This window comes from Oncorhynchus gorbuscha, linkage group LG24 (assembly GCF_021184085.1).
Source record: "Oncorhynchus gorbuscha isolate QuinsamMale2020 ecotype Even-year linkage group LG24, OgorEven_v1.0, whole genome shotgun sequence".
NCBI lineage: Eukaryota > Metazoa > Chordata > Actinopteri > Salmoniformes > Salmonidae > Oncorhynchus > Oncorhynchus gorbuscha.
This window is the reverse complement of record NC_060196.1, coordinates 5674977-5694847: the sequence shown is the minus strand read 5'-3', so window position 1 is coordinate 5694847 and position 19871 is coordinate 5674977.

The window sequence follows — 19871 nt, the reverse complement described above, 5'->3', positions numbered from 1 at the left end:
CATCCACATCGCAAATGAAACCCGGTAACCACGATAACATGTAAGAGATCAAGTTTGTGAACACTAGCATGTTGAACAAATGAGGTTCACGGAACTGCAGTCACGGTTAAGTAGCGTGCTGGTGCTTGGTTCTTCTCCCGCGCCAGTGTTCCTTGTGGTGTCAAGTCCCATAGTATTGAATTTACCGTGGCGACCGAAGCGCCTCACCACACCATATCACTAGTTTCATTCTGTATCCCGTTTTGCTATCCAACACTTGACCTCCACATTAGAACCTGTGAGCATATAAAACGAATGTATTCCTATGGGAACATGGACTACCTCCTCTCAACTTCACTGGGTTCCACTATGGACATCTAATATGCACCTGCACTGTTGAAATCCAGAATGGTTCGTATATTCAGGCAACTTCCAGTTTTAAGGCTGTTTCTCATCTGCATGTTGGCTAGTGATCTCCTTTTCTTGTTCAGGCTGCAGTATAAAGGGTCTCTAAAAATGCATGCTTTATTTTTACCTAGGCAAGTCAGTTAAAGAACAAATTCCTATTTTACAATGACGGCCTATAAAGGCAAGAAGACTGTAGGTAAAGTATCCCTTCATGCCTACTCCATCTGAGACTGCAGTCGTTGTGATGAATACAGACTGTAGGTAAGTATCCCTTCATGCCTACTCCATCTGAGACTGCAGTCGTTGTGATGAATACAGACTGTAGGTACAGTATCCCTTCATGCCTACTCCATCTGAGACTGCAGTCGTTGTGATGAATACAGACTGTAGGTAAAGTATCCCTTCATGCCTACTCCATCTGAGACTGCAGTCGTTGTGATGCATACAGACTGTAGGTAAGTATCCCTTCATGCCTACTCCATCTGAGACTGCAGTCGTTGTGATGAATACAGACTGTAGGTAAAGTATCCCTTCATGCCTACTCCATCTGAGACTGCAGTCGTTGTGATGAATACAGACTGTAGGTAAAGTATCCCTTCATGCCTACTCCATCTGAGACTGCAGTCGTTGTGATGAATACAGACTGTAGGTACAGTATCCCTTCATGCCTACTCCATCTGAGACTGCAGTCGTTGTGATGAATACAGACTGTAGGTAAAGTATCCCTTCATGCCTACTCCATCTGAGACTGCAGTCGTTGTGATGAATACAGACTGTAGGTAAAGTATCCCTTCATGCCTACTCCATCTGAGACTGCAGTCGTTGTGATGAATACAGACTGTAGGTAAAGTATCCCTTCATGCCTACTCCATCTGAGACTGCAGTCGTTGTGATGAATACAGACTGTAGGTAAAGTATCCCTTCATGCCTACTCCATCTGAGACTGCAGTCGTTGTGATGAATACAGACTGTAGGTAAAGTATCCCTTCATGCCTACTCCATCTGAGACTGCAGTCGTTGTGATGAATACAGACTGTAGGTACAGTATCCCTTCATGCCTACTCCATCTGAGACTGCAGTCGTTGTGATGAATACAGACTGTAGGTAAAGTATCCCTTCATGCCTACTCCATCTGAGACTGCAGTCGTTGTGATGAATACAGACTGTAGGTAAAGTATCCCTTCATGCCTACTCCATCTGAGACTGCAGTCGTTGTGATGAATACAGACTGTAGGTAAAGTATCCCTTCATGCCTACTCCATCTGAGACTGCAGTCGTTGTGATGAATACAGACTGGTTGTAGTTGGGATTTCTTTTTTTTTAAGAATGGGATGATTTGGGCACAGGGGAGAAAATACATGCACTCTTATATGCCTGAGTGCAATTTAGTAAGATTTGCTGATATGAATCTCTAAAGGTTTTGTAATGTCTGGGCTTCAAAGTTTCGTACCTGTAAAGACAAGACAACACCATTTATATTTATAAGACCGGCAACAGCACTGGAACAAGTTTCATACATTCTACACTCATTTTACTGACAGGATATATAGTTAAAGGTAACGAGCAACAAAAAGTCATTCTGAAAAGGCTCCCTGCAGGTACATTTCAACCAATGGAAGTTGCGGCCGACAGGTTTCTGAGTGGATAGCAAAGATACAGTAGCTTCATTACAAGACACTGATGTATATCCACAGCCACTCTTAAAGCACTTCATTTTGGGACGTGAGGAATCGTCTCTATTCCTTCAAGTTAGTAGCTATTAATCCTTCTACCCCCCCAGGCAGGATTCATTTCTCTGCCTTGTCATTCACTCTGCATATATGCATTGCAGCCAGTGCCCATTGATGGATGTCTCCTATTCCCATCCACTCACACACAACCTAGCCTGGCGTGCTAACCAGGGGTGGTGAGATAAACAGGAGAGATCAATAGCACCCTATTCCCTTTTTGGTGCACTACGTTTGACCAGGGCTCGTGGGTCTCTGCAGGGAATGGGTGCATTTGGGATGCATCGCTAGACCCAGCTAGGGGTGATAAAATAAGAGATGGGGCTGGCAATGTTTGGTGGGAAGGTAAGGGGGAGGGGTGCTACTGTTTTTTACAGCGATATAGATTGGTTTTGATGGGGGGATGAGGTCTGTGTTCGGAGGTGGAAAAGATGAAGGGTTTAATGTAAAGGAGTTGGGATGGAGGGGTTGGAAGGAGGATCCCTGCTCCCTCTCCTCCCTCTCGTCCCTTTGTTCAGTAATCCTGCCCTGCAGCGATAGTTCCATCACTAGTGTACTAGTGCCAGGAGATGCTCAAAAGCAGGGCCTGTAAACTGGCCAGTGCTCGGCTAGGCTAACGCTATGCTACACCGCTCCATAGCTAGCCTCCATCTAAGGGGCCCTGCTATACTTATTTTACCCAGGCAGGTGAGACCCCAGTTGGGGGTTGGGTATCTTTCCTTAGTGGGGAAAGTGCTAACTAGCTGAGTTCCATAAAGGGAACATGATGTAGTTCCTCTGAGCCATTTGAGACAGGAATAAATAGAGAACCATATAGCCCTGATTCCTTTGGGAGCTGATGTGCTAGTCGTTCATCTTGTCACCTCGGGTGGCCCTATGGAGACGAGTTGTGAATGAACACGACACACACACTGAGGTTGACATGAGGGTAATCGCCACCCAACACTCCCTTGTTGCTGGGGAAACCAAAGGTGTGTATTTGACTGTCCTGAACCTTCACCTCTTTTTGCCCTGGTAAGGTTGGACTCTAACAAGATATTGAAAACTCCATTGTGATGCTAGGTAGGTATGTCATTTCTCTCATTTGCCTTTTAGAATGAGTTTCTGACTTCCTGGGATCAGGAAAGACAAGATGGAGGATCACATCACATCTGATATAGCACCGCAAAATGAGACGAGTCACAAGGCGGGTTGTGTTCATTAGGTCGCACGGTAGCAAAAAACTTCAACAGAAGACTGAACCGAGCGTTTCTTATTGGAGAACTTCAGGTTGTCCCTCCCTGTTTCAGTCCGTTTTCTTCCGTTTGGTGCCTAATGAATAGGGCCAAGATTTTGAGAACAATTGCATGTGAAGGCTCCAACACATTCATATTCACAGTCGTGTGCTTCCCTTCCCTTGTGTGGCGTGGCAGGCATGGCTGATCGTATACCCAGCGGCATGCCAGGCATCACTAATCTCAGGAGAGTAACAGTCTCCAGCTTGGCTTATAGCCTCTTTGATCTGTTGGGGATTCATGATTGATTGGCGCACAAGGGACAACCTTGGCCTTCTGGCATATCTAGAACTGGGCACAATGGTTGGCGTACATATGGAGGGAAAGAATGGCTGTTCTCAATTCATCTGCTATTTCCCAAAAACCCTCAAATGCAGTAACATTTGGAGCTAGGATGGAGCTAGGCTACTAGGGTATACTCCCACACACACAAACACACGGTTATGGTGTCCTGCTTTCCAATAATCCCATCTATAACAGCTCTAGGGCTGTGATACATTAATTTAACAGTCAAACTAAGCTGCACTCAAGATGTCCTCTAGTCTATCACCAATGGTTTGGTCCACAGACAGTATGTTTACTGATTAGTTTGAGTAGTTATTGGACTGTTAAGTCCACCCACCTGGTTTAGTTTGACTGACCTTTTGGAGTTGAGAACTTGGGAGGTGGAACATCAAGCTGAGGTGTGTGTTCTCTCAGTGTGGGGGACTTGAAATGAGCATACACACTCGCACTACGCCAGAGCCCATCTGTACAGCGCTACCGTGTGTGGGCGGAGAGAGGCAGGGGACATGCCAGGAGGACATACTGTCACAGGGAGGATACACACACACACACACTGATATGTATAGTCACAGCATCTGATGATGGAGGACCACCTGTCCATGAGAGAACCTTGTGTGTTTGATGAGTAAGGTCAAATCAAAGCTAAGTAAACAACAGGTGAAGACGAACAGTGAAAAGCTTACTTACGGGCCCTTCCAAACAATGTGGAGAAAGAAAATAGAGAAATGATAGGATAGTAAAACATGTAATAATAAATACACAATGAGTAACAATAACTTGACTATATACACAAGGTACCAATACCAAGTCGCTGTGCAGGGGTACGAGGTAATTGAGGTAGATATTTACATATACAATGCCTTGCGAAAGTATTCGGCCCCCTTGAACTTTGCGACCTTTTGCCACATTTCAGGCTTCAAACATAAAGATATAAAACTATTTTTTTGTAAATAATCAACAACAAGTGGGACACAATCATGAAGTGGAACAACATTTATTGGATATTTCAAACTTTTTTAACAAATCAAAAACTGAAAAATTGGGCGTGCAAAATTATTCAGCCCCTTTACTTTCAGTGCAGCAAACTCTCTCCGGAAGTTCAGTGAGGATCTCTGAATGATCCAATGTTGACCTAAATGACTAATGATGATAAATACAATCCACCTGTGTGTAATCAAGTCTTCGTATAAATGTACCTGCACTGTGATAGTCTCAGAGGTCTGTTAAAAGCGCAGAGAGCATCATGAAGAACAAGGAACACACCAGGCAGGTCCGAGATACTGTTGTGAAGAAGTTTAAAGCCGGATATGGATACAAAAGATTTCCAAAGCTTTAAACATCCCAAGGAGCACTGTGCAAGCAATAATATTGAAATGGAAGGAGTATCAGACCACTGCAAATCTACCAAGACCTGGCCGTCCCTCTAAACTTTCAGCTCATACAAGGAGAAGACCGATCAGAGATGCAGCGAAGAGGCCCATGATCACTCTGGATGAACTGCAGAGATCTACAGCTGGGGTGGGAGATTCTGTCCATAGGACAACAATCAGTCGTATATTGTACAAATCTGGCCTTTATGGAAGAGTGGCAAGAAGAAAGCCATTTCTTAAAGATATCCATAAAAAGTGTTGTTTAAAGTTTGCCACAAGCCACCTGGGGAGACACCAAACATGTGGAAGAAGGTGCTCTGGTCAGATGAAACCAAAATTGAACTTTTTGGCAACAATGCAAAACGTTATGTTTGGCGTAAAAAGCAACACAGCACATCACTCTGAACACACCATCCCCACTGTCAAACATGGTGGTGGCAGCATCATGGTTTGGGTCTGCTTTTCTTCAGCAGGGACAGGGAAGATGGTTAAAATTGATGGGAAGATGGATGGAGCCAAATACAGGACCATTCTGGAAGAAAACCTGATGGAGTCTGCAAAAGACCTGAGACTGGGACGGAGATTTGTCTTCCAACAAGACAATGATCCAAAACATAAAGCAAAATCTACAATGGAATGGTTCAAAAATAAACACATCCAGGTGTTAGAATGGCCAAGTCAAAGTCCAGACCTGAATCCAATCGAGAATCTGTGGAAAGAACTGAAAACTGCTGTTCACAAATGCTCTCCATCCAACCTCACTGAGCTCGAGCTGTTTTGCAAGGAGGAATGGGAAAAAATTTCAGTCTCTCTATGTGCAAAACTGGTAGAGACATACCCCAAGCGACTTACAGCTGTAATCGCAGCAAAAGGTGCCGCTACAAAGTATTAACTTAAGGGGGCTGAATAATTTTGCAAGCCCAATTTTTCAGTTTTTGATTTGTTAAAAAAGTTTGAAATATCCAATAAATGTCGTTCACTTCATGATTGTGTCCCACTTGTTGTTGATTCTTCACAAAAAAATACAGTTTTATATCTTTGTTTGAAGCCTGAAATGTGGCAAAAGGTCACAAAGTTCAAGGGGGCCGAATACTTTCGCAAGGCACTGTAACTATGAATAAAGTGACCGTAAACAGTAACAGCAGTGTATGTGATGAGACAAAAGAGTTGGTGCAAAAAGGGCCAATGCAGATATCCCGGGTAGCTATTTGGTTAACTATTTCACTAATTAGTTAGCAGTGTTGTGGCTTGGGGGGTAGAATCTGTTTAGGGTGCTGTTGGTTCCGGACTTGGTTCATCGGTACCGCTTGTCGTGTGGTAGCAGAGACTTGGGTGGATGGATTCTTTGACAATTCTTAAGGCCTTCCTCTGACACCGCCTGATATAGATGTACTGGGCCATCGGCACTACCCTCTACTGATTTGCGGTCATATGCCAAGCAGTTGCCATACCAAGCGGTGATGCAGCCAGTCAAGATGCTCTCTATGGTGCAGCTGTAGAACTTTTGGAGGATCTGAGGGCCCATGCCAAATCTTTTAGCCTCCCAGGGGAAGAGGTGTTGTAGTGCCCTCTTCACGACAGTGTTGGTGTGTTTGGACCATAATAGATACTTAGGGATGTGTACACCAAGGAACTTGAAGCTCTCGACCTGCTTCTCTACAGCCCCATCCATGTGAATGGGGGTGTGCTTGGCCCTCTGTTTTCTGTCGCCCCCGATCAGCTCCTTGGTCTTGCTGAATTTGAGGGAGAGGTTGTCGTTCATATAGGCTGCCTCGTCATCAGTGATTGGGCCTTCCACCATCGTGTCGTCAGCAAACTTAATGATGTCGTGGGTGAATAGGGAGTACAGGAGGGGACTAAGCACGCACCCCTGAGGGGCCCCTGTGTTGAGGGTCAGCGTGTCTGATGTGTTGTTGCCTACCCTCACCACCTGGTGGCGGCCCGTCAGAAAGTCTAGGATCCAGTTGCAGAGGGAGGTGTTCGGTCCCAGGGTCCTTAGCTTGGTGTTGAGCATGGAGGGCACTATGGTGTTTAACGCTGAGCTTGTAGCCAATGAACAGCATTCTCACATGGTTGTTATTATGTCCAGGTAGGAAAGGGCGGTGTGTAATGCAATAGATTCAGATCAACTTTATTATCCCACCAGGGGAAATTGATTTGGTCATGTGCTTAACAAGACGGTACATAAAACAAACTCTGAAACGACACAATAGAACTATAGCTACACATTTAGAGAGAGCATCATCTGTGGATCTGTTGGGACGGTATGTGAATTGGAGTGGGTCCAGGGTGTCTGGGATGATGGTGTTGATGTGAGCCATGATTAGCCTTTCAAAGCATTTCAGGGCGACTGATGTGAGTGCTACGTGGCGCTAGTGATTTAGACTGGTTACCTTGGCGTTCTTGGGCACAAAAACTATGGTCTGCTTGAAACATTCATATTTTTTATTTAACCAGGTAAGACCATTTGAGATTATTTAACCAGGTAAGACCATTTGAGATTATTTAACCAGGTAAGACCATTTGAGATTATTTAACCAGGTAAGACCATTTGAGATTATTTAACCAGGTAAGACCATTTGAGATTATTTAACCAGGTAAGACCATTTGAGATTATTTAACCAGGTAAGACCATTTGAGATTATTTAACCAGGTAAAACCATTTGAGATTATTTAACCAGGTAAGACCATTTGAGATTATTTAACCAGGTAAGACCATTTGAGATTATTTAACCAGGTAAGACCATTTGAGATTATTTAACCAGGTAAGACCATTTGAGATTATTTAACCAGGTAAGACCATTTGAGATTATTTAACCAGGTAAGACCATTTGAGATTATTTAACCAGGTAAGACCATTTGAGATTATTTAACCAGGTAAAACCATTTGAGATTATTTAACCAGGTAAGACCATTTGAGATTATTTAACCAGGTAAAACCATTTGAGATTATTTAACCAGGTAAGACCATTTGAGATTATTTAACCAGGTAAGACCATTTGAGATTATTTAACCAGGTAAGACCATTTGAGATTATTTAACCAGGTAAGACCATTTGAGATTATTTAACCAGGTAAGACCATTTGAGATTATTTAACCAGGTAAGACCATTTGAGATTATTTAACCAGGTAAGACCATTTGAGATTGAAAAACATATTACAGACTGGGTCAAGGAGAGGATGAAAATGTCAGTGAAGACATTTGCCAGCTGGTCAGCACATGAGTGTGTGTGTGTGTGTGTGTGTGTGTGTGTGTGTGTGTGTGTGTGTGTGTGTGTGTGTGTGTGTGTGTGTGTGTGTGTGTGTGTGTGTGTGTGTGTGTGTGTGTGTGTGTGTGTGTGTGTGTGTGTGTGTGTGTGTGTGTCGTAGAGGAAATGAGTCATCTAATTTGTCCTCCCCTCAAATTTGTATTACTCACTCAATATTCTCTACCTGACTGGTCAGACTGCAGTATGTGTGTGTGTGTGTGTGTTTCAGTGGTTGAGTGCGTGACTGCACTGGTAAGTGTTTGTGTGGGTTTGTACTGTACACTATATTACTCTTGGGTCGATGCTTGTCTTAAAAATGTAAGAACAGGGTGTGACATTACGCGTGTGCATGCGTTCGTGTCTATGCATGCACGTGTGTGTGTGTGTGTGTGTGTGTGTGTGTGTGTGTGTGTGTGTGTGTGTGTGTGTGTGTGTGTGTGTGTGTGTGTGTGTGTGTGTGTGTGTGTGTGTGTGTGTGTGTGTGTGTGTGTGTGTGTGTGTGTGTGTGTGTGTGTGTGTGTGTGTGTGCGCAAGCGCACTTGCATGCATGCATGTGTGTGTCTTTGCCCTCTGCCTTGGCAGGAAAACAGTGCTACTGACAGTTCCTGAAGAGGCGAGCACCACAGGCACAGCTAGGGCAGAACAAACCCTTCTGGAGCACAGCTCACAACTCGAGAGACAGGAAGGGAGAGAGAAATAAAAAGACAGGAGAGGCCTGAGGTACACACAAAGGAAGAGATGTGGAAAAAAAAAGAGAGAGGGCTGAGATACAGAGAGGAAGAGAGAGAGAGAGAGGCCATTCAGCAATTACAGGAGAAGTGCCTCCAATACAAGGACACTAACTATATCCACCATCTGTAACACATCGCTAGATGATTCCCAAGACATCTATGTTAATATACGTTCATCAGCATACCTCACCCTGGGGGGAAACAGTTTATCTCTAACTTGTATTTAATAAGGGAATACTAATGACTGGGGTCAACCTCACTCCTGGTATAGTAGTATAGTACTGTAGTTATATATTACTGTCTGATTTAGGATGACACTCTTACTTGCCCACTTGGCCACTTCTCAGGGGCAGTTGCCATCTTACACTCTTAGAAAAAAGGGTTCCAAAAGGGTTCTTCAGCCGACCCCGTGGGATAACCATTTTTGTTTCTAAGTAGAACCCTCTGTGGAAAGGGTTCGACCTGGAACCAAAAAGAGTTCTCCTACGGGGACAGCCGAAGACCCATTTTATGTTCTCGATAGCACTTTTTTTCCAGAGTGTAGCCACGGTTTCAAGAGCATAAGTTATGATGTCACTCAGTTATTTAAGGTTTAATGAACTTTTATGGCGGGTTGTGACATCACTTGCCTGAATACCCATCCACATGGCTCTGGCCAAACTGACATTTCTTCTTCACAATGTGTCTGGATTTGCCTCCCTACCCTACGATTTCTAGAATGCAAACACATTCTGACCATTCTGATTGGTCCCAGAAACCGATGGATTGGATCAGAGCCAGCCTCCATGATGATGTTGTCAACTTTGATACTCTGATTGGCAGTGGTGGAAAAAGTACTCAATTGTCATACTTGAGTAAAAGTAAAGATACCTTTTAGTATAAAATTACTCAAGTAAAAGTGAAAGTCACCCAGTAAAATACTACTTGAGTAAAAGTCAAAGTATTTGGTTTAAAATATACTTAAGTACCAAAAGTAAATGTAATAGTGTAAATGTACTTAAGTATCAAAAGTAAAAGTATAAATCATTTCAAATTCCTTATAGTAAGCAAACCAGACGGCCCGATTTTGACATTTTTTAAATTGACGGATAGCCAGGGGTACACTCCAACACTCAGACATAATTTACAAACAAAGCATTTGTGTTTAATGAGTCTGCCAGATCGGAAACAGTAGGGATGATCAGAGATGTTCCCTTGTTTTGGGGGAAATGCATCCAGTAAAAAGTACATGATTTTCTTTCAGAATGTAGTAAAGTAAAAGTTGGCAAAATATAAATAATAAAGTGAAGTACAGATACCCTAAAAAATTACTTAAGTAAAAATACTTTATAGTACTACTTAAGTACTGTTGATTGGTTAGAGATGATCCAATCACTGATTTGTTTGTTTTGTGCAACGTCCCCTTATTTTGAAGTGGCACAAACAACTTCTAGGATGGCAGATTCAGACCGAGTCGAATCAAATTGAATTGGTCACATACACACATTTAGCAGATGTTATTGCGGGTGTAGCAAAAATGCTCATACGGCAATGTCCTCACGGCATTAACTATACATTGTGACCAATGGTGTGTTATCTCAGGGCTGATGGGAAAGGTCAGAGGAAGCAGATGTTTATCAAGAGAATAGATTAGTTTGACCTTTTCATGACCCCTCATTAGCACCTTTTCATTATAGTCCCAGTCCAACAGGGTAATGAGGTTTCTTACATGCAAAATGCTCTCTGACTGCTATACTGAAACAAAAATAAAAACTCAACACGGGAAGTGTTGTTTTTATGAGCTGAAAGAAAATATCCCAGAAATCTTCCATACACACACAAAGCGTATTTCTCTCAAATTTTGTGCACAAAGTTGTTTACATCCCTGTTAGTGAGCATTTTCTCCTTTGCCAAGAATAATCCATCCACCTGACAGGTGTGGCATATAAACAAGCTGATTAAACAGCATGATCATTACACAGGTGCACCTTGTGCTGGGGGCAATAAAAGGCCATTCTAAAATGTTTCGTTTTGTCATGCAACACCATGCCACAGATGTCTCAAGTTTTAGGAGTGTGTAATTAGCATGCTGACTGCAGGAATGTCCACGAGAGCTGTTTCCAGATAATTTAATGTCAATTTCTCTACCATAAGCCACCTCCAGCGTAGTTTTAGAGAATTTGTCAGTACGTGCCTCACAACCGCAGACCATGTGTAACCACGCCAGTCCAGGACCTCAACATTCTTCCCTTGCAGGATCATCAGAGGGGAAGAAGAAGGGGTGCTGAGGAGTATTTCTGTCTGTAATAAAACCCTTTTGTGGGGAAAAACTCATCCTGATTAGCTGGGCCTGGCTCTACAGTGGGTGGACCTGGCTCCCAAGTTGGTGGGCCTATGCCCTCTCAGAGCCACCAATGACTGCACCCCTGCCCAGTCATGTGAAATCCATACATAAGGGCCTAATGAATTGATTTCAATTGACTGATTTACGTATATGTAACTCAGCAAATTCTTTGAAATTGTTGCATGTTGTGTTTACATTTTTTTGTTCGTTATAGATACTGTACTGTGTGGTAACTATTGAAAACGGCTCACTCCAAACTGAAAACAAACGGCTCACCAATACATATGAGGGATGACACTATAATTACTGTAGACATTTCTCCTGCATTTGTGAGGTTCATATTTCTTTATATGGAGAATATTTTTTTTAAACTCTTGCCTCGCTTTCCTGCTCATTCTTGGGGCTGTATGGGTTTCACCTCTTCAGCAGTCTCAATTAATTAATTTGAGGTGAATAAGTGTGTGTGTGATGGGTGAATAAGGGGATCCTTTCTACTTTCTGACAGGATTTTGTAATTGGCCGCTAATGAAAAAGACTGGGGCGCTTTTATTCGCGACTGCAGTGTTGAAAGCTAGCGTATTAATATCATACTTGGTACCTCAGGGACTTGATCAACGAGTCATTATTATGAGCTGAGATCCCTGGCTTGTGTCCCAAATATCATCCTATTCCCTTTAGTGCACTTCCTTTGACCAGGGCCCATAGGTATTTGGTCAAAAGTAGTGCACTATATAGGGAATAGGGTGCCATTTAGGACGTACACCCCAAGTGAAAGCAGATGGAGGGAGTTTCGGCTATTAATGACGAGTACATCAAGAGTTCTGTGAACTTCAAAGGGAGAGATAGAAAGACAGGACATAGACAGACAGGGGAGAGGTAGAAAGACAACACAGACAGATAGGGCAGAGATAGAAAGACAGGGATAGTTCAAAGGCTGCCTCTCCATGCCTCTTGGTCCCAGGCTTTGGGATAGTTAAAAGGCCGCCTCTCCATGCATCTTGGTCCCAGGCTTTGGGATAGTTAAAAGGGTGTCTCTCCATGCCTCTTGGTCCTAGGATTTGGGATAATTAAAAGGCTGTCTCTCCATGACTCTTGGTCCCAGGCTTTGGGATAGTTAAAAGGCTGTCTCTCCATGCCTCTTGGTCCTAGGCTTTGGGATAGTTAAAAGGCTACCTCTCCATGCCTCCTGGTCCTAGGCTTTGGGACAGTTAAAAGGCTGCCTCTCCATGACTCTTGGTCCCAGGCTTTGGGATAGTTAAAAGGCTGTCTCTCCATGCCTCTTGGTCCTAGGCTTTGGGATAGTTAAAAGGCTGTCTCTCCATGCCTCTTGGTCCTAGGCTTTGGGATAGTTAAAAGGCCAGTGCCAGAGGACCTGAGGGACCTACTGGGTACAGAACTTAAATGCATGTCTGACATGTATTGGGGTACACAATCGTGGATTGATTTAAAAACTAATAGAAGACTATTAAAATTAATTGTAAAACTCACAGGCAGCCAGTGCAGAGACCTTAAAACCGGTGTAATGTGTGCTCTCCGTCTGGTCAGTACCCGTGCTGCAGCATTCTGTATGTTTTGCAGTTGACCAATGGCTTTCTTGAGTGGACCAGACAGAAGAGCATTACAGTAGTCAAGCCTGCTTGTAATAAAAGCATGGATGAGTCTCTCTGTGTCAGCCTGGTATAGAAACGACCGCAGCTTGGCAATGTTCCTCATGTGGTAGAAACCTATTTTGGTCACATTTCCGATGTGTGATTCGAAATTGAGTTCAGAATCTAATATGACACCTAGGTTCTTTACCTGGTGTTTTATCCAGATTCTCTCTCTGTGCTTTGGCTCCAATAATAAGTACCTCAATCTTGTCTTGATTTAGCTGGAGGAAGTTGTGAGCCATCTAAGTATTTCAAACCCTAATACAGTGTAATAATTTATCTGTGGATCCTCTGGTGACACAGAAATGTAAAGTTGTGTATTGTCTGCGTTGCACAGATAGAAAGAAAGGACATAGACAGGGCAGACCTAGAAAGACAGGACATAGACAGGCAGGGCAGTTATAACCGCATAATTTACATTAAGTTATTCAAAGATTGACGTTTATTTACATTGAGTCAGGCAAAGAAACCACCACTGCCTATGAATCCTGTCGCTGAGAGCAATTGTGTCAGCTGTACCCTTAGCAAGCCTAGCAAACTCTACAAGGTGCACCAGGTCTTTTAATGTATGTAAACACACCTATGCTGTGAAGCTGCCTGGATCTCCTATTATGCTTCTATAATGTATAATTAAAGAAACGCTGGTCAGCGGCAGGACGCCCAACCAACGAAGAAGAGGGACCACATGATTTATGATAACGACAGTGCCATGTTCAATGACGTGTGTGATAATGGCCCCTTGACAGCTCTGATCAAAGGGCCTCAACGGGAGGGAGAGAGGGAGGTAGGGAGGGAGAGAGAGAGCAGCGGGACTCTATGTTCTGTTCTAGATGTCTGTCTGCCTCCAAGAACGACCCTCCTCTCTCTGGTAGGAACCTCAAACGAGAACATGAACGCTGGTACATTGTAAATAAAGCAGACAAGACATGACGGAAATAGACTCCTCTCTCAAGAGGGAACAATCTCCCATACTTGTGGAAAAACGTAATCCCCTGTATAGGGCTACGTTGATGTAGTATCAGTTTGCTCAACAGTTCATGAAGACACGCTGGGAAAACGCTCAAAGAACAAGGAAAAGCTGAAGATTGTGATCTCTATCCTCCACTGGCTGAGCGAGCAACAGCGCTTTGGATAATGAGTGTTGGCAATGGTGGGTTGGAGAGGGATTGGGGGCGGACCGGGCAGACTGTTGGCAGGATTCTGGTGCCTGAGACGGGTCTTAGAGAGAGAGAGAGAGAGAGAGAGAGAGAGAGAGAGAGAGAGAGAGAGAGAGAGAAATGGAGGAAAAGAGAGAGAGAGAGAGAGAGAGAGAGAGAGAGAGAGAGAGAGAGAGAGAGAGAGAGAGAGATCCTGGCCTACAAGTGCCGTACATCCACCCCAGTGGCCCACTGTTGTGGAGACAGGAAACATCATGCATGGGTGCCAGCCAGTGACAGAGACCAGGGCTTAATACATCACATACATCTGGACTGTATTAAATGAGATACGGAGACACAGAGACGTCCTGGCTTGGCTGCACATGGCGCGGTGCGTTGTGCCTGCCAGGACACTGAGAGGATGGCAGACAACGCATTCCCACACATTCACTGCTACCGCCTCACGCATTGCACACATGCGCACAAACACACCTCCTACTCTTTGCCTGTGCGCTCCTTCACCCCGAGTCTCTTTCCAACATTTCCAGTCACATGTTTCATGCTTGCGTGGTTAAATCTTCCTCCGATTGTCTTTCATACAGCATATACATCAGGAGCAGTGTTCAAGTCTATCAGCCTGTTTCCCAAAAGCATCTTAAGGCTATGAAACGTTGAGCTCAATGGTTCTAATGATGAACTTAGCCTTCGGATGCTTTTGGGAAAACGGGTCTAGTTCAGCCCAGCAGTCTCGTCTCTCAATCATTGTTCTCCCACTAGACTTGATTGATTAAAGGGGTTGATTGGCCCGTGAGTTCATTCACCTAATCATATGCGCTCCTACTTCAATCAGGTAATAATGAACTCCAACAGAGTTGATTTGAATCCCACCCTGAATTGATTTGATCTCAGATGGAAATTGACAAAGTATTTTTGAAGAATTCCAGGTAAGGAAAATTTTCACACCAAACCCTTGAAAAGTCACCGTTTAGACACAGCTCTGAGACACAGCTCTGAGACACAGCTCTGAGACACAGCTCTGAGACACAGCTCTGAGACACCTCCTCTTCAGCTCTGAGAATCATTGGAACAACGTGTTCTTATTTTCTAAACTAGTCTGTATTCTCCTTACTGAGGGAGGCCCTGAGATGAAATAAATAACATTAACTCGATGCAATTCAAATTGAATAAAGAGAAAAACCTTTATTTATTTCCCTCTTTTTACGGGAATGTAATTAGTTCCCATCCATTGTGTGTCGCCAAGGTAATAGTCAAAAAACCAACACATTAATTTGACATTAAGCCGCAGAAGGCTGTCGAGGACCGCTCATTTATCAAAGATCCACAGACGGGATAAACAACGTTCAGCTCCTAATGTGTTTTTAATGTTTGTTTAGTCTATGGACAGTTACTTACGTAGTATTAACCTGTGTATAATGTTGTATTGACAGACACAGAATTAGAGTAGGGTTGTCAAACCTAGAGGAAAGAAAGAGTACTTCACCCACACAGAATGTCTATTTTAAACCCACACGGCTGCTAATGTATGTCAACCAGAGGAGGCTGGTGGGAGGAACTGTAGGAGGACGGGCTCATTGTAATGGCTGGAATGGAATAGATGGAGCGGAGTCAAACGTGTGGTTTCCATATGTCTGATGTGTTTGACTCTGTTCCATATATTCCATTCCAGTCATTACAATGAGCCTGTCCTCCTATAGCTTCTCCCACCAGCCTCCTCTGAGGTTGAGGTTCAGCATAGGGACAGAATATGTAGGTAGAGTGAATGCAAACGCCCTCATCCTGGACTCCCTGGTGGTAACTTCAGGGTCTGTCTGTTCAGTGTCTGTCTTCTTGCCTGCTGCGTTTTCTAAGAATGATAAGTAGCTAGGTATTGTTATTGTTGTTATTGTTATTGATGAGGCACTGCTTCACAGAAAGACTGTCTGCTTTGACGTCCTGGGAGCATCAGACAGTCAAGACAGACATACAGGTTGAAGACAATCAATCGGTGCTTGGCTGTGTCGCTTCAAATACAGTTCTCAATGATTACCTGCAGGTATCCGGAGCCGCTGTTGTCTGCCACAGATCTATAATGCAAACACAGTGGCTTTTACCAAGGAAGGTGTAAACACACAGGGCTGTACTGAGTCCTTTTACCAAGGAAGGTGTAAACACACAGGGCTGTACTGAGTCATTTTACCAAGGAAGGTGTAAACACACAGGGCTGTACTGAGTCCTTTTACCAAGGAAGGTGTAAACACACAGGGCTGTACTGAGTCCTTTTACCAAGGAAGGTGTAAACACACAGGGCTGTACTGAGTCCTTTTACCAAGGAAGGTGTAAACACACAGGGCTGTATAGAATAAATAGACACTATATATTTGGAAATGAGATGTCTGTCAATGGTCTTTCAGTGTTGCCATGTTCTCATCGCTATGCCCTGGGGGAAGAGTTAACAACCGTAGCGCTACAGGTAATAAGGTGAGCGTTTAAGACCACCGAATACATCTCTGGCCTCCGACTGTGCTCCTATTCAGTCTGTATTGTTGAATTGAGCACCTGCGAACGTCTCCATAGCGAACCACAGTCATCGTTATTGTACAATACCCGCATGGCTCTTGCCCCTATGGGTCTAAATGCTGTTCAGCCCTATTACCCTTCCATTGTCAAACCAGCCAAGATGGAATTTTGCCTGTGAATAGCTACAGTCGCCCTTTTGAGAATAATGATACCTCACTGTACCGACTATTCAGTTCCTGAAGTGACGCTCTCTATCTTATACCCGCCACCATTAGCAGGTCAGGCAGAACAGGAGAGAGATTCATACGGCAGCCATAATGAGATAGGCGATGAGGACAGCCATGAACGGTCCATAATTGAGTAGCTTCGTTTGTCTCCTGTGTAGACTCGCTATGGAAATGAAGGTTTTTACCAGAGAAATTGTGGCTATAGAAATCGTAGGGTTTTCATCAGAATGAGTTCCCTGCCTTGAGGAAGTATAGTCATTCATTTAGCTTAGAGATATTGCATTTTGTGCCCACTGTAAAGTTTGGTGGATGAGGTATAATGGTCTGGGGCTGTTTTTCATGTTTTGGGCTAGACCGCTTCGTTCCAGTGAAGGGAAATCTTAACGCTACAGCATATAATGACATTCTAGACGATTCTTCGTGGCAACAGTATGGGGAAGTACCTTTCCTGTTTCAGCATGACAATGCCCGGGCTGCACAGAGCCCTGACCTCAACCCCTTCTTACACCTTTGGGATGAATTGGAACGCCGACTGCGAGCCAGGCCTCATCGCTCACATCTGTGCCTGACTTCACTAATGGTCTTGTGGCTGAATGGCAGCAATGTTCCAACATCTAGTGGAAAGACTTCCCAGAAGAGTGGCGGCTGTTATAGCAGCAAAGGACCAACTCCATATGAATACCTATGATTTTGCAATGAGGTGTTTGACGACTTTTGGCCATGTAGTGTATCTTGAAAATGAAAATGTACCACAGCTTTGGATAAAATTGAAAATAATGATGGGTAAATTTAATGAAAAACTGTGGGTAAATTCAATTTTCAGAAAATACTGTAGTTTTTGTCTTTGCCAAATGGAGCTTATAAAACCTCGCTACATCTCTTTCTATTGCTATTGTCCAGGAATAAAATGATGATAGACCAATGTTCCTCAGCCTTTTTCATAGCCTAGTGGTAGCGAATAGCTAGACAGGCAGTTAAGTCTTCCATGAACCGTGAGGCGTGAGCCATCTACCTGAAGACGCTGATCTCTCTAGGTCACTGTATCTATCTGTCCTACACACACACACACACACACACACACACACACACACACACACACACACACACACACACACACACACACACACACACACACTGATGGCGTTGCAGCCACAAATCGATTACTCCACAAGGGCACAGACAGGAGAGACCAAGGGAGAGCCCCGTCTGTCACTGAGGAGGACAGGACCAGGACATGCAACACTGGTGCTGGTTGCCTAAGGCATTTGGGGACAAGATAGAACTCTTTGTTCTAAACATGTAAGGATGCAGGTTTGAAGTCCATGTGGATCGTTTTTATGATCAAAACTCAATCTATATTACCATTGAACAGCCTAATGTGCATTGGGAGCACCATTCAAACTCTATCCTCTCCCTCCATGGGGTGTATCTCAGGCTTGGTGTTTGAAAGTCTGATCCTTTTGAGTAAAACACAGAGGGCAAGTCGCATGATGCAAACTAGGCATGAGAACCCATCCCATTCCATCCTCTGATGACACTTTTAATCAATGGTAGGAACTTATCTGAGCTTTTTTCTCTCATATTGTCTCTCTCTGTCTCTGTCATCTCCTTCTTTATTGTTTGCAATCCCGTCTAGACAAAAATGGACTGTTGCATCCCTAGCAATTTGTCTCATAGAACTGCTAGGCTGGCATGGATGCAGTATTAGGCCCCTAAAGTGGAGCACAATCGCAGCTCCCAGCTAAAAGCCCACGCTGATGCTCTGCTCTGAAATTGCTGTCATTACTAGAGGAAACAGGCTCTCTGCTTCCTGCCTGCCTGTCTGAATGACTTTCCCTCTGTTTCAGAGCCCTCATTACAAACCCCTCTCCCTCTCTCCTTGTCTTTCTCTCTCCGTCTCACTCTGTTACAGTCTCTCTTCCTATTTCTCCCTCTCGGTCTTGTTCTCCCGCTTCTTCCCACCCATCTCTCTTTTACATTCTCTCTCTCTCTTTTACATTCTCTCTCTCTCTGTCTTTCGGGAGCTCTGACTGGCAGGTAATTACCAATGGGGTGACAGTGGCCCATTTCAGGAGTTCAAATGTCAATGTGGCAAATCACTGCCAGCTAATCCACCCCCACCACCACGTTGAAAGTTCTGTTCTTTTGTCCTGTTTCTCCGTGTGAGGTAGTACTTGCTAGTACATGTTAGTGATGTGATGTCAGAGAGCTCTGTCAGGGCTATCTATCTATCTGATGTACTCGGACAGGTGTTGGGAAACACTGTTCTAAGTGCACTTGTTTTTGAATAGAGCTCAGACCTCTGTCTTCTCCTCATAACATATGCTCCCAGATAGCTGTCAGACAGAGAGAGAATCTGCTGTACTTCCAAGGGGGCAGACTTAGCCATTGTTAATAACAGAGGCTCAACCAAGTATTCTAGGAGATGGAAGGACCAATTGAAGTACCATGTTATTTGGAGACACACAATACAGTCCATACACTTTGATTGGTCGTGTCAAAAAACAAAAAACAGACTTTTGTGGCAAAGAAGCACACATGAAAACTGGTTGAGTGCACAGAACAGCACACTATCAATTAGATATAAATAACATTGCTGTAAAGGAGCCTTTTCTTCAATGATGATAAGGCTACCATGCTCCCAAAATGTATACCAATTTTGGAGACATACTTTGAAAAGTTTATTTTCAATATGTATTCCTGTATATCAGTAACTGCCAACCTAAAAGAAATGTCCAATATCCATCATAGTCCAGGCTACCAAGCATGAGGGCAAATAAACCAGATCTGTTCATCCTTTAGTATCCAGTGTCTGCTCTTTTGTTTGGCTAACTGCTAACCGCTGGTTCTGTGATCTGGGCAATACAACAGGCTTCTTGTTGGGGCTACCCGTGTGACCTTTCTCCCTCATTTGTCTCATTCAAGAAATGTAACACATCAAACAGCATCCCGCTGCTAGGCTTGTTTTTAGAGGCCCTTTTTGTTTCCCACTTTGCT